The following is a 26,971-nucleotide window of genomic DNA, read 5'->3' as shown; positions in this document are numbered from 1 at the left end:
TCCACGCAGTTCTAGAAATTGACTCAGCACCGTATTCGAAAGGGCAAATAGGTAAAGTCAAATAGAACAGTACAGTACAGTACAGAACAGGCCCTTCGGCCCTCAATGTTGTGCCGAGCCATGATCACCCTACTCAACCCACGTATCCACCCTATACCCGTAACCCAACAACCCCCCCTTAACCTTACTTTTATTAGGACACTACGGGCAATTTAGCATGGCCAATCCACCTAACCCGCACATCTTTGGACTGTGGGAGGAAACTGGAGCACCCGGAGGAAACCCACGCACACAGGGGGAGGACGTGCAGACTCCACACAGACAGTGACCCAGCCGGGAATCGAACCTGGGACCCTGGAGCTGTGAAGCATTTATGCTAACCACCATGCTACCCTGCTGCCCCTCATAATATTAGCTTTCCTAGTCTTCAGAATAAAAATATTTTAAAAATAATCGATTTTCAATGATTAGGTTACCTTTTGCTACCAGTCTTGGATAATAATTTCAATTTTATGCTTTGGAATTTATAACCTGAAAAGTTCAACATGGAATAGAATCGTAGAAACCCTGCAGTGCAGAGGGGGCCATTCTGCCCATCCAGTCTACACCGACTCATTCAAAGCGCACCTTACCTGGACCCACTCCTCCACCCAATCCCTGCAAACCCCATAACCTCACCTAGCCTTTGGAAACTCAGGGGCAATTTAGCATGGCCAATCAGCCTAGCCTGCACATCTTTGGATGTTATGCCAATGTTTTCATATATTTCTTAATGGAAGGTTGACAAACAAAAGGAGGTAAAAAGGTCTTTTGTCAAAACGACTGTGACTGTGTGATATGTTTGTCAAAAATATAGTTCTGGGCCCGTGTCTGAACCTCACCCAGACTAACGGGATGAATGCCTTTCTTCCTCTGATTGAAATATTTAATCTGAAAGAAATGTGGGCTATTTCGAACCAGTTTCTAATGGGCCCAGGCACAAAATATGCAAATGTTTTGCTGGCAAAAGTGCAGCGGAAATTATGCAAGTGGAACTGGGAATTTGGGTATTTAGGAACGTATTCTCATTCCTTTTCCTTTGCATTTCACATAAATTTCCTGACAGCTGCCGGTTGATGACATGTTCGCATTCAATAAATATGTGGGGCTTCCATTTTAAATTCACACACAATGCAAATCAGCAGTTACATTTTCTGGCCCTGGTATTTGAGACTGGAACATTACAAACCAAGTGTTCAGATGTTTCACAAGCAGTCACCCCCAGATGGGCCACAAGTGTGCACTTAACTCCCACTCATTTGGGAGAGGGGAGGAGGGAGTGTGTAAAGGGCTGCAGCTGGATATAAAACTTGCACTCGTTCTTTTTTTCGCTCTTTGCTCAAAGGAAGTAGAAGGCAGGAAAACCTGGTAACTTCCATTATCAGAAATTGCTTGAAAGGTGTGATGCCTACCACAGGGCGGTGTGGAAGTTATTGGAGCAATTTTCAGAAGCGGGAGTTATACCATCCAACATTCAGAGGAGCTGGATGCAGTTTAGGGTTAAAAAAGGCTATAATCATTAGAACATTTACTAATGTAAGGCAACCCAGAAATCCTCAATCCCACAATGATGGCACGTGCCACACAGTGCAACAACCTTTCTGTCGCCACTTGCAAATCACATGGACCATGCTGCTTGCTCACAGGAATTGTTACACCACAGAGGGTATGTATTATGTGTCTTCAAATAAAGAGCAAAGAACAAACAGCACAGAAAAAGGCCCTTCAGCCCACCAAGCCTGTGCTGATTCAGATTCCTTATTTACACCTACTACCTATTGCCCAAACGATTTGTATCCCTCCATTCCCCGTTCATTTACCTGTCTATCAACAGCACGTCTTTCGGGGCGTTTGGATGGAAACCGGAGCACCCGGAGGAAACTCACACAGACACGGGGAGAGCGTGCAGACTTCACACAGACTGTGACCCAAGCCGAGAATCAATCCCGGACTCTTGGGCTGTGAAGCAGCAGTGCTAACCACTGTGCTACCGTGCCGCCCTACTTTTACCTTCATAGTTTTAGCGAGGGTAATTTGTAAATCCTGGGGCATGACAGCACTGATGGACCAGAGTAGGGTGGGGCTGGATGCCTGTACAAGACAGTACAAGATGTATGACGGTCTATTTGCAAAGTGATTTGAAAATGGACCAAGGCAGCTTAAAGTTCTTGCCCCAAGATATGTATATTGGAAACTGCTCTGTTAGGAGGCGGAAATCAGAGCAATAGACGTTTGACTTTAAACCTTCAAGTGATTTCTGACATCAACCTCTGCTGCCAGAAGAGAATGTAACCCAGTGTAGAAATTTTATAGTGGAGATTGGAAAGAAACATCTCAAGCATGCAAATAATCTTGAAGATGAGCATTTTGTGAATAAACAATGTGTAATTTCAATGCTGTCAGTACAAAAAGATGTTTACATAGAAACAGTTAACAAATGTTCTATTTATAATCATTGAAGCAGGAGCGGTGGTACTCCTCAAAAGGTCTGTCATAGTAGGAAAGCTGTGTGCTACACAAAAGTATTATAATCATTACAAAGAACAAACTGTTAGAAGTTTGAGCAACGAACACAACACTACGACAAGGGCACGATCCCCATCTCTCCTGTCCCAGTAGTTGCTGGGCTGCGGAGATACATGCTGATACCCCTCACTGTGCCATTATAACAAATGCTACACTCAGAGGAAGAAAATAGCTGTCAACACATAAGCAATCTTGGGGTGACTGCCTGTGTGGAGTTTCCATGTTCTCCCTGTGTCTATGTTTGCTTCGTCCAGGTGTTCCGGTTTCTCCGATGGAGGCTCCGATGGACGGGGCCTCACGGTAGCATGGTGGTTAGCATCAATGCTTCACAGCTCCAGGGTCCCAGGTTCGATTCCCGGCTGGGTCACTGTCTGTGTGGAGTCTGCACGTCCTCCCTGTGTGTGCGTGGGTTTCCTCCGGGTGCTCCGGTTTCCTCCCACAGTCCAAAGATGTGCGGGTTAGGTGGATTAGCCATGCTAAATTGCCCGTAGTGTAAGGTTAATGGGGGGTTTGTTGGGTTACGGGTATACGGGTTACGTGGTTAAGTAGGGTAATCATTGCTCGGCACAACATCGAGGGCCGAAGGGCCTGTTCTGTGCTGTACTGTTCTATGTTCTATGTTCTATGTGCAGGTCAGGTGAATTAGCCTTGCTAAATTGTCCCTTAGTGTCCAACGGTTAGGTGGGGCTACAGGGTTATGGGAATAGGGAGGGGCTTGGACCTGAGTAGAGCGTTCCTTTGGGGGGTCGGGGAAGACCTGATGGGCTGAATGACCTTTAGCACTGCAAGGATCCTATGAAATTGGACATTACAAAAATTAACTCAGTGCACAATTTCTCTAATGTTTGAGGGTTTTCTAGTAGTTCACCGACTTTATAACATAATTCCTGAATGGTAAATACATTACTACTATCATTGCAGAATGTAAAAGTTAATTTTTAACATACGCAACTGGATAACTGTTACATATTGTACCCAAGGGCAGCACGGTAGCATAGTGGTTAGCACTGTGGCTTCACAGCACCAGGGTCCCAGGTTTGATTCCCGGCTAGGAGTCTGCACGTTCTCCCTGGGTCTGCGTGGGTTTCCTCCGGGGGCTCCAGTTTCCTCCCACAGTCCAAAGACTTGCAGGTTAGGTGGATTGGCCATGCTAAAATTGTCCCTTAGTGTCCAAAAAAAAGATTAGGAGGGGTTATTGGGTTACGATCATAGGGTGGGTGAGGGCTTAAGTTAGTCGGTGCAGACTCGATGGGCCGAATGGCCTCCTTCTACACTGTATGTTCTATGTTCTAATGCCTCTCTGTCTAGTATGTCACATGATGACATGGAGACATCATCAGAGGCAATTGGGATATTTCCCTCACTTCCATCTTAGACAGTGAGCAATTAACATTTCTATAAATAAACTCTGACAATTGGTTAAGTAACCAACAGTTTGGCAACTTGTGAGTAAAAGCAAAACCCCGAAAACATAACATTATTAAAAAACAAAGCTGGCGATGAGGATATATTTCCCGTAGTTGTCCGAAGAAACTACAACAACTCAGACCTGGCACTCAAGTCTCGGGAGAACACTCCACCATTTAGAAATGTACAGTAAAACAAGCTATTAGGGACAGGGTTTTTATCCGTGCTAGGAACACATATTAATATTGGAGGTGAAGGAAAGTCCTCAGGATTCTTGTTGAGTCAGAGGCAGGAAAGGAGAAGATTTATTGGACAGAGCACAAGTGTGGGCTCAGAGAAAGTGGAAACCTCCTCGAAAAGAGAAAGCTAGGAAATAAGGGGATGGGCTGAAAAGAAACATGTTATTTATCGTGCTGGAGGGTTTTTCCAGCTGAGCACCTTCAGCTACAATATTAGATCCTTCAACTCAGAGAGTGAGAGAGAGAGGCCTGCTTTTGGGAAAAGCAACTGGTCAACGAGGAAAAATAACGCAATAGTAATCAAGATTAAATGAATTACAGCTGGAATTTCCTGTTTTTAAAACAGATTGATGTTTGCCAAAAAGAAATTCCTGAGGTCAAAGTCCAACTAAGAAAAGAACATTATTAAAAGAAAAACAAAATACATAAGACAAATTAAAAAACGGAAATTAGAGGGGAGAAAACGTTAAAGAAAGTACTACAACTTAAGAACTTGTAACTATGATGCCAGGAAAAGATGGAATAATTGTTTGCAGCAAGGTGGTATTGGAATCGCTCTGCATAGGAAATCCAAGTTTCCATATTATCAAGATGGAATAATTTGTTGATAATATGGAAACTTGGATTTCCTATGCAGAGCGATTCCATACAACCTTGCTGCAAACAGGATCCTGGATGAATTTAAAGTAGCTTCTTTCTTGAGTGTAATAGGACAGAAAACATCCACCCTATTACAAAGTTATGTCCATCCTGCAAAGCCTGGCACAATAACTTACAAGGAATTAACTAAGACGCTTGAAGATCATTTCTCACCCAAACCAGATCCAGCAGAGGGCAGCAGAGCAGAGCTACTGATCAGCTGTTCTGGGGAAATTTGCATACGTGCAGTGCGGTCAGCCTAAGTTGAAGGTGAATCTGCGAAGGGGACCCGAGGAGTTTGAGTGAAGGCAATCATCCAGCAGAGGGCAGCAGAGCAGAGCTACTGATCAGCTGTTCTGGGGAAATTTGCATACGTGCAGTGCGGTCAGCCTAAGTTGAAGGTGAATCTGCGAAGGGGACCCGAGGCGTTTGAGTGAAGGCAATCATCCAGCAGAGGGCAGCAGAGCAGAGCTACTGATCAGCTGTTCTGGGGAAATTTGCATACGTGCAGTGCGGTCAGCCTAAATTGAAGGTGAATCTGCGAAGGGGATCCGAGGAGTTTGAGTGAAGGCAATCATCCAGCAGAGGGCAGCAGAGCAGAGCTACTGATCAGCTGTTCTGGGGAAATTTGCATACGTGCAGTGCGGTCAGCCTAAGTTGAAGGTGAATCTGCGAAGGGGACCCGAGGAGTTTGAGTGAAGGCAATCATCCAGCAGAGGGCAGCAGAGCAGAGCTACTGATCAGCTGTTCTGGGGAAATTTGCATACGTGCAGTGCGGTCAGCCTAAGTTGAAGGTGAATCTGCGAAGGGGACCCGAGGAGTTTGAGTGAAGGCAATCATCCAGCAGAGGGCAGCAGAGCAGAGCTACTGATCAGCTGTTCTGGGGAAATTTGCATACGTGCAGTGCGGTCAGCCTAAGTTGAAGGTGAATCTGCGAAGGGGACCCGAGGAGTTTGAGTGAAGGCAATCATCCAGCAGAGGGCAGCAGAGCAGAGCTACTGATCAGCTGTTCTGGGGAAATTTGCATACGTGCAGTGCGGTCAGCCTAAGTTGAAGGTGAATCTGCGAAGGGGACCTGAGGAGTTTGAGTGAAGGCAATCATCCAGCAGAGGGCAGCAGAGCAGAGCTACTGATCAGCTGTTCTGGGGAAATTTGCATACGTGCGGTGCGGTCAGCCTAAGTTGAAGGTGAATCTGCGAAGGGGACCCGAGGAGTTTGAGTGAAGGCAATCATCCAGCAGAGGGCAGCAGAGCAGAGCTACTGATCAGCTGTTCTGGGGAAATTTGCATACGTGCAGTGCGGTCAGCCTAAGTTGAAGGTGAATCTGCGAAGGGGACCCGAGGAGTTTGAGTGAAGGCAATCATCCAGCAGAGCAGAGCTACTGATCAGCTGTTCTGGAGAAATTTGCATACGTGCAGTGCGGTCAACCTAAGTTGAAGGTGGTTTGTGGAGAGGCTGTTGGCAAGTGACAGTTAAACCCGAAACACTTCGTGAGTGTTTCCCACCCTACCTCCTCCTCTAGCCAACCCCCCCACCCCACGGTGGTTGGGAAGCGGGAGCAGGGGCCTGTCGTGAAGGTGAGTGAGTGCCTTTAAATTTGCTTACCTTTGAGCGGGAGCAGGGTTTGAGGTAATATCAGGTAAGCTCTTCCTTTCTTTTTCTTTTTCTTGTTTTTTTTTTAAATCTAGAGGTGATGTCAGGGAAGGCAGTACAATGCTCCTCCTGCAGAATGTTTGAGGTGAGGGACGCCGTCAGTGTCCCTGCTGATTTCATCTGTGGGAAGTGCACCCAACTCCAGCTCCTCAAAAACCGTGTTAGGGACCTGGAGCTTGAGCTGGATGAACTTCGGATCATTCGGGAGGCAGAGGGGGTCATAGACAGGAGCTTCAGGGAAATAGTTACACCAAAGACTGGAGATAGATGGGTAACTGTAAGAGGGACTGGGAAGAAGCAGTCAGTGCAGGGACCCCCTGCGGTCGTTCCCCTGAGTAACAAGTATACCGTTTTGGATACTTGTGGGGGGGACGACTTACCAGGGGTAAGCCATGGGGTACGGGCCTCAGGCACGGAGTCTGTCCCTGTTGCTCAGAAGGGAAGGGGGGAAAGGAGTAGAACATTAGTAATTGGGGACTCAATAGTCAGGGGCACAGATAGGAGATTTTGTGGGAGCGAGAGAGACTCACGTTTGGTATGTTGCCTCCCAGGTGCAAGGGTACGTGATGTCTCGGATCGTGTTTTCCGGGTCCTTAAGGGGGAGGGGAGCAGCCCCAAGTCGTAGTCCACATTGGCACTAACGACATAGGTAGGAAAGGGGACAAGGATGTCAGGCAGGCCTTTAGGGAGCTAGGATGGAAGCTCAGAGCGAGAACAAACAGAGTTGTTATCTCTGGGTTGTTGCCCGTGCCACGTGATAGTGAGATGAGGAATAGGGAGAGAGAGCAATTAAACACGTGGCTACAGGGATGGTGCAGGCGGGAGGGATTCAGATTTCTGGATAACTGGGGCTCTTTCTGGGGAAGGTGGGACCTCTATAGACAGGATGGTCTACATCTGAACCTGAGGGGCACCAATATCCTGGGGGGCAGATTTGTTAGTGCTCTTTGGGGGGGTTTAAACTAATTCAGCAGGGGCATGGGAACCTGGATTGTAGTTTTAGGGTACAGGAGATTGAGAGTATAGAGGTCAGGAGCACAGATTTGACTTCGCAGGAGGGTGCCAGTGTTCAGGAAGGTGGTTTGAAGTGTGTCTACTTCAATGCCAGGAGTATACGAAATAAGGTAGGGGAACTGGCAGCATGGGTTGGTACCTGGGACTTCGATGTTGTGGCCATTTCAGAGACATGGATAGAGCAGGGACAGGAATGGTTGTTGCAGGTTCCGGGGTTTAGGTGTTTTAGTAAGCTCAGAGAAGGGGGCAAAAGAGGGGGAGGTGTGGCGCTGCTAGTCAAGGACAGTATTACGGTGGCGGAAAGGATGCTAGATGGGGACTCTTCTTCTGAGGTAGTATGGGCTGAGGTTAGAAACAGGAAAGGAGAGGTCACCCTGTTGGGAGTTTTCTATAGGCCACCTAATAGTTCTAGGGATGTAGAGGAAAGGATAGCGAAGATGATTCTGGAAAAGAGCGAAAGTAACAGGGTAGTTGTTATGGGAGACTTTAACTTTCCAAATATTGACTGGAAAAGATATAGTTCGAGTACATTAGATGGGTCATTCTTTGTACAATGTGTGCAGGAGGGTTTCCTGACACAATATGTTGACAGGCCAACAAGAGGCGAGGCCACATTGGATTTGGTTTTGGGTAATGAACCAGGCCAGGTGTTAGATCTGGAGGTAGGTGAGCACTTTGGAAACAGTGACCACAATTCGGTGACCTTTACGTTAGTGATGGAAAGGGATAAGTATACCCCGCAGGGCAAGAGTTATAGCTGGGGGAAGGGCAATTATGATGCCATTAGACATGACTTAGGATGTGTTGGTTGGAGAAGTAGGCTGCAAGGGTTGGGCACACTGGATATGTGGAGCTTGTTCAAGGAACAGCTATTGCATGTTCTTGATAAGTACGTACCAGTCAGGCAGGGAGGAAGGGGTCGAGCGAGGGAACCGTGGTTTACCAAAGAAGTGGAATCTCTTGTTAAGAGGAAGAAGGAGGCCTATGTGAAGATGAGGCGTGAAGTTTCAGTTGGGGCGCTTGATATTTACAAGGAAGCGAGGAAGGATCTAAAGAGAGAGCTGAGACAGATAGTGGGCCTGCCAGAGGGGATAGAGGGTAGAAATCCCACAACATTCGTGGCTGCGATGCTGGGCTCCTTAGTGGGGCGGGAAACTTTTCCCACCCCACCGGAAATGGACAGAGCTCATCGGTCACTGCGCCCGAAGCCCAAGGAAGGGGAAAAACCGAGAGCAGTTATAGCCAGACTGCACCGGTACCGGGATAGGGAGACAATCCTGCGCTGGGCCAAGGAGAATAGAGCCTGCAATTGGGACGGGCACGCCATCAGAATCTACGAGGATTTTGGAGCGGACATAGCTAAGAGACGGGCGGAGTTCAACAGAGCGAAAGCAGCTCTCTATAAGAACAAAGTACGTTTTGGTATGCTGTACCCAGCAAAACTCTGGGTCACATACCAACACAAGGAATATTTCTTTACAGCCCCTGCCGAGGCGAATAGATTCGTTGAGGAGCACGGGCTGGAAAAACGCCATGGGAAGTAGGGACGAGGGGCCCATGGCAAGGAGATACGTCATGCCGACGGGGGGGTGGGGAGGGGCGAGGCAAAGCCAGCCCCCTCCCCCCTGGCAGGAGCACCCAGGAAAAACAACCCAATGCCCAAGGGCCCGCTCCAGGTGGGAGGCCAGGCCCCGGCACGAGGGAACGGGAGTACTGGAGAGGGGAGAGGGGAAGGGGGACAGCAACCTCCGAGCGGGGAGCCACCGTGCTAGCAGGAAAGCTAGCGAAGGGGGCGCGCAACAGAGCAGGGCCGCAGCGCACCCCCAACAGGGGGGAAGGCGCCAGGCAGGGGAGGGGGGGGATCACCCATCAAAGGTGGGAGAGCAAATGGGGACAGGAATGGGGGAGAGAGGGGCAATGGAGGGGTACACAGGGGTATCCCCGAAAGGGATAGAGCGGGGGGGGGGGGGGGCACTCGGGGGGCGAGAGACCAGGGAGGGGAAATGCAGGGACGAAGGGACAAAAGAGGCCAGAAAGGGAATAGGGCCACAAAGTGCCACAGACAAGGGCTCGAAACAGGGAACTGCTGCAAACACCCACCCAGTACGGTCTGTGGGTGAAGGGGCCCCCCGGAGTGCAGGGGGCTACCCGCGTGGCGGACACACAGTGGACGGCCATGGCGGGTGTCCCCGGGACAAGGGGGAACCCCGGAGCGCAGGGACCCGACCGCATGGGGAGAGCAGTGATAGTGGACATCCTGGACAGCCCCCTAACAAAGGGAAACCCCAGAGGGCAGGGGCGCGTCCACCGGACAAATATGGTTAACCCCACAGGAGCAAGGGGGCAGAAGCCCCCCACCAGAATAGTCACCTGGAACGTAAGGGGACTTAATGGCCCAGTGAAGAGATCTAGAGTCCTCACCCACCTTAGAAACATGAGGGCCGACATAGTCTTCCTCCAAGAGACGCACTTGAGGGAGCAGGACCAACTGCGGGTAAGAAAGGGCTGGGTGGGACAAACCTATCATTCCTGTTATGGGGCAAGGGCCAGGGGGGGTGGCGATCCTGATTGGCAAGAGGACAATGTTTAGGGCGACAAAGACGGTTACGGACCCAGGGGGACGATATGTCATGGTCAGCGGGGCCCTGGATGGGGCGCCGGTAGTCCTAGTTAACGTGTATGCGCCCAACTGGGACGACACGAGCTTCATCCAAAAGACCATGGCAGAAATCCCGGACATAGCGACGCACCGACTAATCATGGGGGGGGACTTCAACTGTGTACAGGACCCAACGACGGACAGATCAAACCCCAGAACGGGGAAAACCTCAAACATGGCAAGGGAACTCAGTCACTATATGGAGCAGATGGGAGCAGTAGACCCCTGGAGATTCGCCCACCCGGGGGAGAAAGAATTCTCTTTCTTCTCCCCAGTACACAACGTGTACACCAGAATTGACTTCTTTGTGGTGGGGAAAACGGTGCTTCCAGAGATAGACAAGGTGGAATACTCCGCAATTGTGATATCAGACCACGCCCCACACTACATGGATGTGCGGCTAGAGACGGGAAGGGCCCAGCGCCCCAAATGGAGGTTGGACGGTGCCTTACTAGCTGACAAGGCCTTCAGCGAAAGGATAGCGCGGGCCATAGCGGAGTACACTGAGATCAACCAAAACGGGGAGGTCTCACCCTCCACGTTCTGGGAAGCGCTTAAGGCCGTACTAAGAGGGGAAATCATAGCCTACAAAGCGCAAAGAGATAGGGAGGAAAGGGTGGCTAGGCAGAAGCTGGTCGACTCCATACTGGAGGTAGACCATAAATACTCCGAGGCCCCGACCGTAGAACTCCTGGCGGAGAGGAAAGAATTACAAAGGAACTTTGACCTGCTCTCCACCAGGAAAGCAGTACACCAACTCCGCCAGGCACGCGGGGCCCTATACGAACACGGAGACAAAGCCAGCCGCCTGTTGGCCCACCAGCTGAGAAAGCAGGCAGCCAGCAGAGAAATTGCGCAAATCAGAGATACCAGAGGCACGTTGGAAACAGAACCAGAGAGGATTAACAAAACCTTCAAGGCCTTCTACCAAGAGCTGTACACCTCAGAGCCCCCAACGGGGAAGGCTGGGATGAACCGGTTTCTTGACGGACTGGACATACCAGTTGTGGGAGAGGGCAGAAAACGGGATCTGGAAGCACCACTAGCACTGGGAGAGATCATGGACAGCATTAGCTCCATGCAGGCGGGGAAGGCGCCGGGACCGGACGGATTCCCGGCGGACTTCTACAAAAAATTTGCGACAGCGCTGGCCCCGCACCTGCGGGAGATGTTCACAGACTCGCTAGCTAGGGGCACATTGCCACCCACGTTAGCACAGGCCTCAATCTCGCTGATACCTAAGAAAGACAAAGACCCAACGGAATGTGGGTCATACAGACCCATATCTCTGCTGAATGCAGACGCCAAAATACTGGCCAAAATCCTAGCCAAGAGGCTAGAAGACTGTGTACCTGAGGTGGTCACAGAGGACCAGACGGGCTTTGTCAAAGGTAGACAGCTTACCGCGAACATCAGGCGCCTGCTGAACGTGATAATGACCCCCTCCGGGGAGAGAACACAAGAGGTGATCGTCTCCCTGGACGCAGAAAAGGCCTTCGACAGAGTCGAGTGGAAATACCTCATAGAGGTACTGGAGCGGTTCGGGCTTGGAACAGGGTTCACCGCTTGGGTAAAGCTCCTGTACAACGCACCCATGGCGAGTGTACAGACCAACAATACCAACTCCCAATACTTCCAGCTGCACAGGGGCACCAGACAAGGATGCCCACTGTCCCCGCTGCTGTTCGCACTAGCAATTGAACCGCTAGCAATCGCGCTCAGGGCAGCAAAAAATTGGAGGGGGATCCGAAGGGGAGGTAGAGAGCACAGAGTCTCACTCTATGCGGATGATCTGCTCCTCTATATCTCGGACCCACAAAGCAGCATGGACGGAATCATCGCGCTCCTGAAAGAGTTTGGAGCCTTCTCGGGCTACAAACTCAACATGAGCAAAAGTGAGATCTTCCCAGTACACCCGCAAGGGGGGGGGGGGGGCAGCACTAAAGGGGCTGCCGTTCAATCAAGCCCGACATAAATTCCGCTACCTGGGGATCCAAATAGCCCATGACTGGAAAGGGATCCACAAATGGAACCTCACCAGCCTGACGGAGGAAGTTAAAAAGGACCTGCAAAGATGGAACACACTCCCGCTCTCCCTCGCGGGGAGAGTTCAGACGATCAAAATGAACGTACTGCCCAGGTTCCTCTTCCTGTTTAGATCCATTCCGATCTACATCCCCAAGGCCTTTTTCAAAGCGCTGGACAAACTCATCATGGCGTTCGTATGGGGGGGGTAAAAATGCTAGGATCCCAAAGAAGGTCTTACAAAAAACAAAAACCAGGGGAGGGCTAGCCCTCCCGAATCTACAATTCTACCACTGGGCAGCAACAGCCGAGCGAGTAAGGGGATGGATCCAGGAGCCAGAGGCTGAGTGGGTGCGTGCGGAGGAGGCCTCCTGCATGGGAACCTCCCTCCGGGCCCTCGCCACGGCAGCACTCCCATCCCCACCCAAAAAACACTCCAGCAGCCCAGTGGTGACAGCCACCCTCCAATCCTGGAACCAACTGCGGCAGCAACTTGGCCTGACCAAAATGTCGAACAGGGCTCCCATCTGCAACAACCATAGGTTCACACCAGCACTGACTGACGCCACCTTCAAAAGGTGGAGGCAGGACGGGGGGACACTGACAGTCAGGGACCTATACACGGACGACAGGATCGCAACACTGGACGAACTGACAGAGAAGTTTCAGCTAGCTGGGGGGAACGAGCTACGGTACCTGCAGCTCAAAAACTTCCTACGAAAGGAGACAAGGACGTACCCACAACCGCCACGACAGACACTACTGGAAGACCTACTGGACGCAAGTATCCTAGAGAAAGGGAACTGTAGTGACATGTATGACCGACTGGTAGATAGGGACGACACCGTACTGGACGCAACAAGAAGGAAATGGGAGGACGACCTGGGGATGGAGATAGGGTGGGGACTCTGGAGCGAAGCACTGCATAGGGTCAACTCCACCTCCACGTGCGCAAGGCTCAGCCTGACGCAACTAAAAGTGGTACATAGAGCCCACTTAACAAGAACCCGTATGAGTAGGTTCTTCCCGGAGGTGGAAGACAGATGTGAACGGTGCCAAAGAGGCCCGGCCAACCACGCCCACATGTTCTGGTCTTGCCCCAGACTCGTGGAGTACTGGACAGCCTTCTTCGAGGTTATGTCCAAAGTGGTGGGAGTGAGGGTGGAGCCATGCCCGATAGTGGCGGTCTTCGGGGTTTCAGAACAGCCAGATCTATTCCTGGGGAGGAGGGCGGACGCCCTTGCCTTTGCCTCCCTGATCGCCCGCCGTAGAATCCTGTTTGGCTGGCGGTCAGCAGCACCGCCCAGAGCTGCGGACTGGCTGTCCGACCTCTCGGAATCTCTCCAAATGGAGAAAATCAAATTTGCCATCCGAGGGTCGGACGACGGCTTCCACAGAACGTGGGAGCCATTCATGCAACTGTTCCGGGACCTATTTGTGGCCAATGTACAAGAGGAAGAATAGTCGGGGGAAGGTAGCGGGAGGGGCTACAGGTTCGGTACGGGGGTTCGATGGCTAGCTAAGGCCCAAAACCAAACTAAATAAACATGTTGGGGGGGGGGGGGGGGGGGGGGGCGGGCGCAGTTACTACTACGAAGATGCTTACCTGTAAATATGTATGTTAATTTTTGCGTGTTTGTTTGTTGTTTTTTTTTTTTGTTCTTTTTCTCTCCTAACAATTTGTAATTTGTCCAATATAAAACATGAAAACTGAATAAAAACATTTATAAAAAAAAAAAGACTGCTAAAAAAAAAAAAAAAAAAAAAAAAAAAGAGAGAGCTGAGACGAGCAAGGAGGGGACATGAGAAGTCTTTGGCAGGTAGGATCAAGGAAAACCCAAAAGCTTTCTATAGGTATGTCAGGAATAAAAGAATGACTAGGGTAAGAGTAGGGCCAGTCAAGGACAGTGGTGGGAAGTTGTGTGTGGAGGCTGAGGAGATCAGCGAGATACTAAATGAATACTTTTCGTCAGTATTCACTCAAGAAAAAGATAATATTGTGGAGGAGAATGCTGAGACCCAGGCTATTAGAATAGATGGCATTGAGGTGCGTAGGGAAGAAGTGTTGGCAATTCTGGACAAGGTGAAAATAGATAAGTCCCCGGGGCCGGATGGGATTTATCCTAGGATTCTCTGGGAAGCCAGGGAAGAGATTGCTGAGCCTTTGGCTTTGATTTTTAGGTCATCATTGGCTACAGGAATAGTGCCAGAGGACTGGAGGATAGCAAATGTGGTCCCTTTGTTCAAGAAGGGGAGTAGAGATAACCCCGGTAACTATAGGCCGGTGAGCCTAACGTCTGTGGTGGGTAAAGTCTTGGAGAGGATTATAAAAGATACGATTTATAATCATCTAGATAGGAATAATATGATTAGGGACAGTCAGCATGGTTTTGTGAAGGGTAGGTCATGCCTCACAAACCTTATCGAGTTCTTTGAGAAGGTGACTGAACAGGTAGACGAGGGTAGAGCAGTTGATGTGGTGTATATGGATTTCAGTAAAGCGTTTGATAAGGTTCCCCACGGTCGTCTATTGCAGAAAATACGGAGGCTGGGGATTGAGGGTGATTTAGAGATGTGGATCAGAAATTGGCTAGTTGAAAGAAGACAGAGAGTGGTAGTTGATGGGAAATGTTCAGAATGGAGTTCAGTTACGAGTGGCGTACCACAAGGATCTGTTCTGGGGCCGTTGCTGTTTGTCATTTTTATAAATGACCTAGAGGAGGGCGCAGAAGGATGGGTGAGTAAATTTGCAGACGACACTAAAGTCGGTGGAGTTGTAGACAGTGCGGAAGGATGTTGCAGGTTACAGAGGGACATAGATAAGCTGCAGTGCTGGGCTGAGAGGTGGCAAATGGAGTTTAATGTGGAGAAGTGTGAGGTGATTCACTTTGGAAAGAATAACAGAAATGCGGAATATTTGGCTAATGGTAAAATTCTTGGTAGTGTGGATGAGCAGAGGGATCTCGGTGTCCATGTACATAGATCCCTGAAAGTTGCCACCCAGGTTGATAGGGTTGTGAAGAAGGCCTATGGTGTGTTGGCCTTTATTGGTAGAGGGATTGAGTTCCGGAGCCATGAGGTCATGTTGCAGTTGTACAAAACTCTAGTACGGCCGCATTTGGAGTATTGCGTACAGTTCTGGTCGCCTCATTATAGGAAGGACGTGGAAGCTTTGGAACGGGCGCAGAGGAGATTTACCAGGATGTTGCCTGGTATGGAGGGAAAATCTTATGAGGAAAGGCTGATGGACTTGAGGTTGTTTTCGTTAGAGAGAAGAAGGTTAAGAGGTGACTTAATAGAGGCATACAAAATGATCAGAGGGTTAGATAGGGTGGACAGCGAGAGCCTTCTCCCGCGGATGGAGGTGGCTAGCACGAGGGGACATAGCCTTAAATTGAGGGGTAATAGATATTGGACAGAGGTCAGAGGTGGGTTTTTTACGCAAAGAGTGGTGAGGCCGTTGAATGCCCTACCTGCAACAGTAGTGAACATGCCAACATTGAGGGCATTTAAAAATTTATTGGATAAGCATATGGATGATAAGGGCATAGTGTAGGTTAGATGGCCTTTAGATGTTTTCCATGTCGGTGCAACATCGAGGGCCGAAGGGCCTGTACTGCGCTGTATCGTTCTATGTTCTATGTTCTATTAATCATAGCAGAGATTCAGATTTCATCGACGTAGTCAAGAAGAGAGTGACATGCTACGAGACAGACTTGTGTGCGGTTTGAGATATAAGACAATCCAGAGACGATCGCTGACATAAAGTTCTATGACAGTCAAACTTGCTATTGAAATAGCAGCGTCTGTGGAATTGGCAGCAATAGAAGATTCCAAAATTGCAGCAGGCGGCAAAATAAATAAGATTAATGCTGAGAAAAGAAGATCTCTCAACACACAAGCATTTTAAGTGGGGTATGCTCCACAGGAATGTTGGTACCAAAAAAAAAATGCCGTGATTGTGGCAAGAAAGATCACAGGACAAAGATGTGCTGGGTTAGACTAAATCCTCAAACCCCGCAGATGGGTAAATGCAAGAATGCACCCAAATCCACAAAAAGAATCTACAGAATGACTGAAGACAATAACATTTCCCAGGAAGACAAAATGCCTATGGAGAGAAAGAGCTAAAACTCGGTGTATTATCGGTGCAAGGCAATACACAGAGATTTGGGGGTCTATCCGAAACTAAATGGGAACTAAATTAACATGGAAGTAGATACGAGAGCGGTTTTATATCTCTTCTCTCTAAAAAACCCAAAGCTCGAGAACGTACCATTAAAACCATCTGATATGGGCAGCACAGTGGCCTAGTGGTTAGCACAGCTGCCTCACGGCACTGAGGTCCCAGGTTCAATCCCGGCCCTGGTCACTGTCAGTGTGGAGTTTGCCCATTCTCCCCGTGTCTGCGTGGGTTTCGCCCCCACAACCCAAAAATGTGCAGAGTAGGTGGATTGGCCATGCTAAATTGCCCCTTAATTGGAAAAAATTATTGGGTAATCTAAATTAAAAAAAAACATCTGATATAATCTTGAGAACTTATATAGAAGAGATGGTTCCAGTGAATACACGGGACTGGATTTTATGCCGAATTGGGCGGGTTGGGAAGAGCACAATAAAAATGTTGTAGTCATAGGGCTCTCTAATTAGTGGCATAGATAATGTCCTTTGGACAATAACTCTGAAAGGTGTGCAGCCTACTTGGTGACATGGTGAGACATGTTTCACAGCAGGTGAGGAGGAAGTAAGTTGCCATGCTACATGTTGTAACTAATAACATAAGTTGAGACAGGGAGGATGTCCTGCTGAACGAGCATTGGGAGTTAGTTATAAAATAAAACCAGGACCCTGAGGATAATAATCTCTGAATTATTGCTCAAGTCACATGCGACTTGCCATTGAACCAGACAGATCAGAAGAGTTAGCATGTGGCTAAAGGGCAGTTGTGGGAAAGTGAAGTTCCTTTTCATGAGATATTGGAATAGGATCTGGAACAGATAGAACATAGAACAGTACAGCCCCTTCGGCCCTCGATGTTTTGCCGAGCAATGATCACCCTATTCAAACCCACGTATCCACCCTATACCCGTAACCCAACAACCCCCCCCAACCTTAGTTTTTAGGACACTACGGGCAATTTAGCATGGCCAATCCACCTAACCCACACATCTTTGGACTGTGGGAGGAAACCAGAGCACCCGGAGGAAACCCACGCACACACGGGGAGGACGTGCAGACTCTGCAAGACAGTGACCCAGCCGGGAACTGAACCTGGGACCCTGGAGCTGTGAAGCATTTATGCTAACCACCATGCTACCGTGCTGCAGAGTGTATTGCTGGGATGAACTCCTCATAACCCAGAATGGAACCCATGTCCTAGTGGAAAGGGTAATGGGGTAGCAGAAAAGGCCTTAAACTAGTAGGATGGGGGATGGAGGGATCTAAAGAAAATGTAAACAGCTTAAATAAAACAAAGCCAGGCAGGGCTACATTGAAAAAAAATAAAGGGAGAACATTGATGTGAATTAAATAGATAGTATTATAGAACCATCTAAAAAGATGCTTGCATGTAACATGAGAGGATAGCCTATTAAGTGGACATTTCTATACAGTGACAATAATAAAACAGGGGAGTTGGAGGCAATCATGGGTTGGGAAGAATATAGCAAGGATTACTGGGGCATGGCTACAGAAAAACCAGGACTGGGAATTAAACATTGCAGAGTATAACATATTTAGAAATGATAGGGACGGATAGTGGCATCATAGAACATAGAACATAGAACAGTACAGCACAGAACAGGCCCTTCGGCCCTCGATGTTGTGCCGAGCAATGATCACCCTACTCAAACCCACGTATTCACCCTGTACCTGTAACCCAACAACCCCCCCTTAACCTTACTTTTTAGGACACTACGGGCAATTTAGCATGGCCAATCCACCTAACCCGCACATCTTTGGACTGTGGGAGGAAACCGGAGCACCCGGAGGAAACCCACGCACAGACAGGGAGGACGTGCAGACTCCGCACAGACAGTGACCCAGCCGGGAATTGAACCTGGGACCCTGGAGCTGTGAAGCATTTATGCTAACCACCATGCTACCGTGCTACATGGAGTAGCTGTTCTTGTTAGAAATGTCATAATAGTAGTAGAGAAAAGGGGTGCACTTATTGACAAGATAAAAATAGAATCCATGTGGGTAGAGATAAAAGGTAATAAAGGAACTAGGTGTAGTTCTGCAGAGTACCTAATTGGGAATAGGAAATGGTGGATCGAACACGCAGACAAGTTAGGCAATTGAGTGAAAGTTTAGAATAATTATCATGGGGGATTTCAACTACTCTGATATGTATTGGACAGAAGGGGTAGGTAAAGAGGTATGGGTAAGGAGTCCCTACAATGTGATCTGGACTCCTTTCTAACCTATTATGTAAAAAGATCAAGAGGGAAGATTCACTGTTGAATTTTATCATGGAAAATGAACCAGACCTAATAATTCAAGTAAAAGTAGGGACATCAAGGCAATAGTGATCATAATTTAATGCAGTTTAGATGAAAATTACGGCATAATTAGGATGAAAACTGGGTTAATAAATTGGAGAATAGCTTATTTTGAGGGATTAGGGGAATAGGACTCGGAAAAAGAAAATGGGTAATTATATTAACAAACAACAATGCAGAACAGCAATGGGAAATATTTAAAATTGACTTTAATGAAGCACAAGGAACAAGTATTCTACTAAAAGTAAATAACAAACTAAACACATGCGGGTGAATAGAAACACGTGGAAAAAAATAAAAGTTACTGTTATGGGCCAGAGTTTAGAAAACTCCGAAGTGTATCATGGAGTTCACCTGACCCATGACTTTTAATAGATTTTGGTTATGGGGAGCACAAGGTGTTACGCAACAGAGACCTTAAGTATTTTTAAAACAAAACAATGTTTATTCTATGAATCCAGTTAACATTTTCCAAACACAGTAAACACCTTTCAGCTACCAACACATGTAACCCTACAGATACAATACTCTATAGGTAACCCTTAATACCTTTCCTAGCAACATCCATAAGTTAAACCCTTTTTTAACAAAGACAGTAGGTTTGCATTCCTTACAGAAACAGGTATTACTTTGAAATTATCAAGTGATCTGAGACATTCTTTAGCTTGCAGAGAGAAAGATCAATACACACATCTGCTTGCTTTTAATACAGCGCTCCAACTCAAAGCAAAATGAAAAACAGAGCCACTAAGCAACTTTACAGCTCAAAACGAAAGTACAAAGACAGACAGACAGTCAGCTCCATCCACCCACTGACATTACTGCAGCTATTTGATAAACACTCATTTCTGAAAGGTACATCCAACTGACATTAGGAAAGAGGTAGACATTAACAACAAAAAAGTGCATGATATGAGCAAATCTGAAGAGTACAGGAAAAGAGTTAAACACCAATTAGGGAGACAAAGAGGAACCATAAAAAATATATTATCAAAGAATACAAAATGAATGTCACTTGGTAGCACAGAACTTGAATATTGGTGCAAAGAGAAACATGATGCTGAAGCTTTCTCTGTGGAACTCATCAGGACAAATGCCAAATTGCAAACAATTACAATTTAGAACACAGGGGAAAAAATTGCTGATTTGTTGCCAAATTGCCTGATTGATGAGGTGTTGCCATGCAGAAAGCAATGGGGAGCTATAAGCTCCCCAAGTGCCTGGACAATTGAATAAAAACGTGTCAGATTTGAACACATTCTTTTTGGTCACAGAGGATGGATCCTTCCATTTGAATGTGTGTCACTTCTGGCAGGAGTAAATGAGCTATGTTGTAAGCTTGACTGCTTACCTTAACTTTGTTGTCAATGTGGGTGTTAGCATATTCAGGATTGTTCTGTAATTGCTGTCCAGTCATGGAATCCCATCTAAATGTAGATATTTTGTTTTGTGTTTTGGAAGCATGGGCTGGTCGAGTACCAAATGTGTGGCACTGGATGCAATGGCATCTGTCACAGTCAGTCACCTGGGCACCATCTCCTTCAGAAGACTTAGGTTTATGTAGGTGTGCCTGACTACCCCCCTCCCCTACTCCCCTGTCAGTCCTGTTCTGCGCCACACAGTTATGTGCCACCCTGTACTGTAGAGAAGAAATATCAGTGAATGTGTTACAATGTGCGTGGATGATGTGATACATTGAGCAGCATGAAAGGCTGGCGGTTGCATTGGGGAGGAAATACCATTGAAAACATGCCTTTATTAACCATCCGGCTAAGTGTGAGGTGAAGAATTTGGGCAGGCCAAGCAAGGCAAGGGAATATATGATGAACATCAGGACCCTGGGAGGCATTGAACATCAGAGGGACCTTGGTGTGCATGTCCACCGGTCACTTGAGGTAGTAGAACAGATAGATAAAGTGGGTAAGAAGACATGTGGTATATTTACGTTTATTAGCTGAGATATAGCGTTTAAGAGCAGGGCGGTTATGCTGGAACTGCATAAAACGTTGGTTAGGCCACAGCTGGGATATCGTGTGCAGTTCTGGAATCCGCATTGTCGGAGGGATATGATAGCATTGGAAAGGGTGCAGAGGTGATTTACCAGGGTGTTGCCTGGACTGGAGAGTTTTAGCTATGAAGAGAGATTTGATACAGTGGGGTTGCTTTCCTTGGAGCAGAGGAGACTGAAGGAGGGATATGATTGAGATGTATAAAATTATGAGGGGCCTAGTAGGTAGAAAGAAACATTTCCCCTTGGTTGAGGGACCAATGACCAGGGAGCATAGATTTACAGTAAGATGTGGGAGATTTAGAAGGCATGTGACTAAATCTTTTTTCACCCAGAGGGTGATAATCTGGAACTCACTGCTTGAAAGGGTGGTAGAGGCAGAATCCCTCATAACATTTAAGAAGTATTTAGATGTGCCCTTGTGATCCCAAGGCATACAACGCTACGGGCCAAGAGATTGAGAATGGGATTAGAGTAGTCAGGTGGTTGTTTTTGACCTGCGCCGATGCAATGGGCCAAAGAGCCTTTTAGTGTTGTCGATCTCTATGACTCTCTGTGAGGTCATTAAACTTCTTGTAGCAGCTTTGCAAGGTGCCTGGGCCAGACCTTGAAAATTGACCTCACTACTCACATTCCCTTCTCAGACCTTGCCTTGAGGGTCTCCTGATTCCCTGCAGAAACTTTCAGCAAAATTCTCTGTTTGAGAGGCTAAGTGCTGATGCCGGGACTGAATGAAGAATGTTCTACATTGACAAAAACGGTGCCGGTCCTGGAACAATTTAGGACCTGTTAATCGGCTAGCACTGCCGCCAATATGGATTAGTGCAATTCCAATGGCTGACAAGTTGGGATCGGGATTGGCACTGGAGAGCCTGACAAGCTGCAGCCATATATAAGCTCTCCACTTACACACACACTCATTCCATCCAATAATAATAATAATATTTATAATCTTCATGAGTGTCACAGGTAGGCTTCGCTGATCATAGAATCGTAGAATTTACAGTGCAGAAGAGGGCACTCAGCCCATTGAGTCCGCACTAGCCCCCGGAAAGAGCACCCCACTTAAACCCACGCCCCACCCCATCCCCATAACCCAGTAACCCCACCGTACCCTTTTTGGAGACGAACGGGCAATCTGGTGAGCCAATCCACCTAGCCTGCACATTTTTAGACTGTGGGAGGAAACCGAAGCACCCGGAGGAAACCCATGCAGACACGGGGAGAAAGTGCAAACTCCACACAGAAGGTGACCTTGAGATCCTGCTGGATGCCTTGGAGGAGAGGTGGGGCACCTTGTTCCCCGGGGTGGGAAGGCGGCTGCCACCCATGTATGTCAACAGGCCTGGGCGCAGGTGACAGAGGCCGTGAGCATGTGGGTCTCACCACCATGACCGGCCAGCAGTGGTGCAAGTAGCTGCATGACCTCAGGGTGGCCAGGGTGAGTAATCAGCCCAGTGCCCTTGGCACCACCCCCTGTCTCACACACCCCACACCTTTAGACCCCCCTTCATGAGTTCCCCATCAGGTAGACCTCAGTGTGTCTGCCAAGGCTGCGGCAGCTAGGATGATGGCAACCATGTCTGGTTCGATACCGAACTCCATTGTCTGCAGGGGGTAAAGTGCAGACATGTTAGCATGGTGGTACCTCTGTGCACGATTAGGTCCCATGGACTGCACGATGGCCCTGGCCTGCATTGCAGCCCCTGCATCGCAAGTTCTCCTCCCACCCTCTCTTCCTGTCCCATCCCCACATCCACCCCCAGCTGATCCACCTGGCACCCTGCCCTCCACACCGTATCCCTGGCCCCGACGATGCCCAGCACCGGGGGGGGACCTCTGGTCCGGGCACCCGTCCCTGCATGCAGGGTTCTCAGTGGCTGGCCCTATGCATGCCAGCTGTATGCTCTGCGGCCCCTGTCCAGTGCCCTCCTGTGGATTTACTGTGGGTGTCGTCCTTGGGTGGGCTGCATTATGCCCTGCCAGCAGGGTGGCGGACGGGTGTCGGTGGCACCCACACGGCCGGTGTCATTCTGCGCAACCATTGGCCATGGTGGTGGTCAGTGGGGTGCGCAGCAAGATTGATACCTTGCAGGTGGCGGCAATGGCAGCTCGTGCATGGTCACCCCAATCCCGGGGCCACTCCGACCCCACAGTCCATCCCCTGGTCACCTCTCACTATTTCCCCCGGCCCTGGCAGATGGCCCCAGCCAGCGGCAGCATCTGTAGCCCACAGTTCCGCCTTTGGGAACATGCTCTACCTTCTCCCTCTCCTTCAGCAGCCAATTTTATATACCACAAGTGAATCTCGCCATTGTTAATTCCTCCTGGTGGAGCCTGAGCATCATTGGAGGTCCAGAGCGTACTAGGGCAGGCCCATTAATGATATGCCAACAGCATTTACTGTACATTTGTATGGCCATGCCGACGTGCGGCATCGATCGCATTCACACCGCTGTTGCGGGCCAGAGCACGGCATTCCAGAGCACCCGGCGCCGTCTACGATTTTTGGTTGATGCGCGGTTGTCCGCCTAATAGTGTTTCCCCATTCCGCCATCAGCTGATGGAGAATCCCGCCCATTGTTCCTCTCCTTCTTTCTACCTCCTGGACTAATCCCTCCAGCTCGCATCAAGCCGAGGAGTTCTCTCTCCTGCCTTTTAGTTCACGTTCTGTGTTTTTGCTTCTGTTCACGTCTTTCACAAAGACTCTGCACCAATCTCAACGGTGCATCTACCCTTTGAGAGGACCAAGCTGTTTTAAGACATACGGGCTAGTTGAAACACATGTCGATAGGCTCACTTTTCAGCATGCATCCAGTCGATAGCACAAAGTTTGCATGCAGTCTGCCTCAATGGAAAGGGGGGAAGCGATGATTACCATGCCTGGAAATGGGCTGAAATGAACATTTCCCCTGGGTTTGCATGTCCTCCAGCACTGCCCCACAACTTCAGGGGTGGGATTCTCCAACCTGCCAGTCCCATTTTCTGGCAGCATGCGACCCTGCAGGCAGCAGGATTCTCCATTCCCGCAGCCGGCAAATGGGCTTCCCATTGCGGCCACCCCACGGTGCCAGGAATTGACAGGCGTGAGTGCGCTGCCGGCGAAGCGAAGGATCCACCGACGGAGAATCCCGCAGCAGTTCTTTGAGCAGAACTTTCTCATTTTTTAACTAAATGTCAATTCAGGTGGGAAAGCGCTGAGTTGACTGCCAGCCCCACTGCTGGCTCGTCCCGCAATTTATTATTATATCTTAGGTAGAAAAATGTTGGAGGCGGGTCTCGCGGTGATAAACAAGTGGGAAGGGCGCAGAGTGAACCCGCCCCATTAGCAACTTCAGCCTTCAAGAGATTGGGAACCCTTTAAGAAGGCTGCTTCGATCGAACAGAAATAAAAATAAAAACAAGGGTCCCCCACACATACTGGGAGGTCTCTCCCACGTGCACACGAGGATGCCCCCCCACTCCTACATATGTAGGGAACCCCCCCCACTCCCACAGACATGCACACGAGGAACCACCCACCCTCACACACTCGGGGAATTGCCTCCACCACCGAGGTAAGTATAGGCCCAGAGGGTGAGGGTTATGCCCGTGCAGTGCATTCTGGGGCTACCCGGGCACTGCCCCAACACTCTGGCACTCTGGGGGGGGTTGGGGGGGAGTGGGCTGATATCCCCACGTGGGGGGGACAATACAGTGGGAGACCCGCTATGTGTATGGTAATGATGATCCCAACCTTTCATGGCGGCAACTGCGTTACATCATTGGCGGGGAGATGGGAGTTGGTAGGGACAACCGAGCCGGGAAATTATGTCGGCATGAAAGTCATTTTGAAGCTCCCCCCCCTCGATTCTGTACCCTGGCATCATTCCCGCCCACCAAAAACAGGGGTGGAAAATCCCCCCCCACCCCCCATTTTGTATCTCAAATTACAAACTGGAATACCGTGCTAATATAAAAAGACAAAGTGTCATCTGAGGTTTAATCCCAGGGCTCAGATCAATGAGGTGTCAAGTCGTTGAAACACAATACAAACCCACCACAAGAAGCACTTGGGAAGCACGGTAGCATTGTGGATAGCACAATTGCTTCACAGCTCCAGGGTCCCCGGTTCGATTCCCAGCTTGGGTCACTGTCTGTGCGGAGTCTGCACATCCTCCCCGTGTGTGCGTGAGTTTCCTCCGGGTGCTCCGGTTTCCTCCCACAGTCCAAAGATGTGCAGGTTAGGTGGATTGGCCATGCTAAATTGCCTTTAGTGTCCAAAATTGCCCTTAGTGTTGGGTGGGGTTGCTGGGTTATGGGGATAGGGTGGAGGTGTTGACCTTGGTTAGGGTGCTCTTTCTAAGAGCCGGTGCAGACTCGATGGGCCGAATGGCCTTCTTCTGCACTGTAAATTCTATAATCTATAAACACTCAAGCATATAGTTACGACTGGTGCTGCATATGCAGGCATACATTTGATTTTTACTGCTTCATTTGTCATTACAGCAATACGACTGTAACACTAAAAATCATGTGGTCGTAAATATTTTCAGTAACGTTTGCTCCACCATTGTCATGTAAAATAGTATCCATTTCACAGCTGTTCACCAGACCATTACAAGTATAATGAAGCATGCTAAAGGTGTTTGAAACACGTCCATTTGTTATACAAATGTGACAGCTTGCACTTTCAACTTGTTAACATGTTCAGAATGCGTGCTGCAAGCTATTCATAAAGCAAGGGAGATCACAATAGTGGTGGAAAAATGGAATTGAATTCCATTTTATTTGCTAATTTAAAGTCTCGTACTCTGTGGATATGAATTTAGGTGAAGACCGTGTTATAATATTGTTGTGCATCTTGCAATTGGTGGAAGTTGCTGAAAACTTTATATTGTTTCTCGAGTGGTTGAATAAGCAGTATTTGCTCCTCATTGTATGCGTGGAATAATACATTTTAAATGGTGAACTTTACAATATTTCCCCCTCACTTATCTTTCCCAAACTCATAGTTGTGCGATCCCTCGACATCTCTGAAGTTCTCCACATGGACACTTATCGGGAAGGAGAAACACCACCTGTGTCCGTACTCAGGCAGCCACTAGTACAGAAGTACTGTGAGTTTTAAATTATGTGTTGTGGCTTCAGTGAAATGGAGCAAAAGAATGATATATGCACAAGGTTCAACCCATTTTCGATTGTTGTAAAAACCCATCTGGTTCATTAATGTCCTTCAGGGAAGGAAATCTGCCAACCTTACCCGGTCTGGACTACATGTGACTCCAGCCCCACAGCAATGTGGTTGACTCTTAATTGCCCTCAGGGATGAGTAATAAATGCTGGCCCAGCCAGCGATGCTGACGTCCCATGAACAAAGAAAAAAAAAGCTGAAAAGCAAGTGTGAGGTATGAAATAAATTGAAGGTAAGTGTGACTTTGTGGCAATTCATTGAATGGTAATGAAAATAGCCTGGCTGTATAACGGGCAGCTGATCCATTGTCACCCACTTCACACTGTTGCTCAAAGTCAAAATGATCCCCATTGTGTAATTCACGTTAAATGAGATTATGTTTTAGAATTAAGCCGGTGTATAAATTGTCCAATTATGACCCTTCAGTATAAGATATCACTTTGTTTCAGCATGCGTGAGACCAGCCCTGCTGCATTTCAATATCTGCGGACGCTGATAAAGGTTCTTGGTATTTGTTTGTATTTTCTCTTCAAAGGATTAGGCATTGGCTCAAATTAAAAAGCATTGCTCTTTCAAGGAAAGGAAGGCCACAAGGAATCCAGTCTGCTAAATGTGATAGAAAAGTCTTGACAATGACAGTACTTGAAAGAGTCAATCTGGATTTAGATACTCGTTCATTCAAAGAAAACCCAGCACTTGAAAAGATAAGTAGCTTCAAGTATAATGGATGCAAAGGGCAGAACACTGAAGTGTTATTTCAACATTTTGGCAGACTGGAATATCAGAAGACCATTCAATGGTAGTTAATTAATTCATACTCTTTTATTAAAAGTCCAATTGGATCTTTCTACTCACTGTGACGTTTGTCATTGAGTTCAATCAGTAACAACCTAAAAGAGACTACAGTGATTTAAAACATGATAGAATGTAAAATCCCAGAAAATGGGTGCAGGGATACACAAGGATCCCCATGGCCAGTGACTAAAAGGCAGGCAGGATGTCAACATTGCACAGCAAGCCCATTGTAATAATTCCTGAATTTAATCAGCAATAAAGCAGGTTTTGAGCTTTTGGATGTCTTGGTGG

This window comes from Scyliorhinus canicula, chromosome 8, assembly GCF_902713615.1.
Source record: "Scyliorhinus canicula chromosome 8, sScyCan1.1, whole genome shotgun sequence".
Classification (NCBI taxonomy): Eukaryota; Metazoa; Chordata; class Chondrichthyes; order Carcharhiniformes; family Scyliorhinidae; genus Scyliorhinus; species Scyliorhinus canicula.
Note: the sequence above shows the minus strand (reverse complement) of the source record.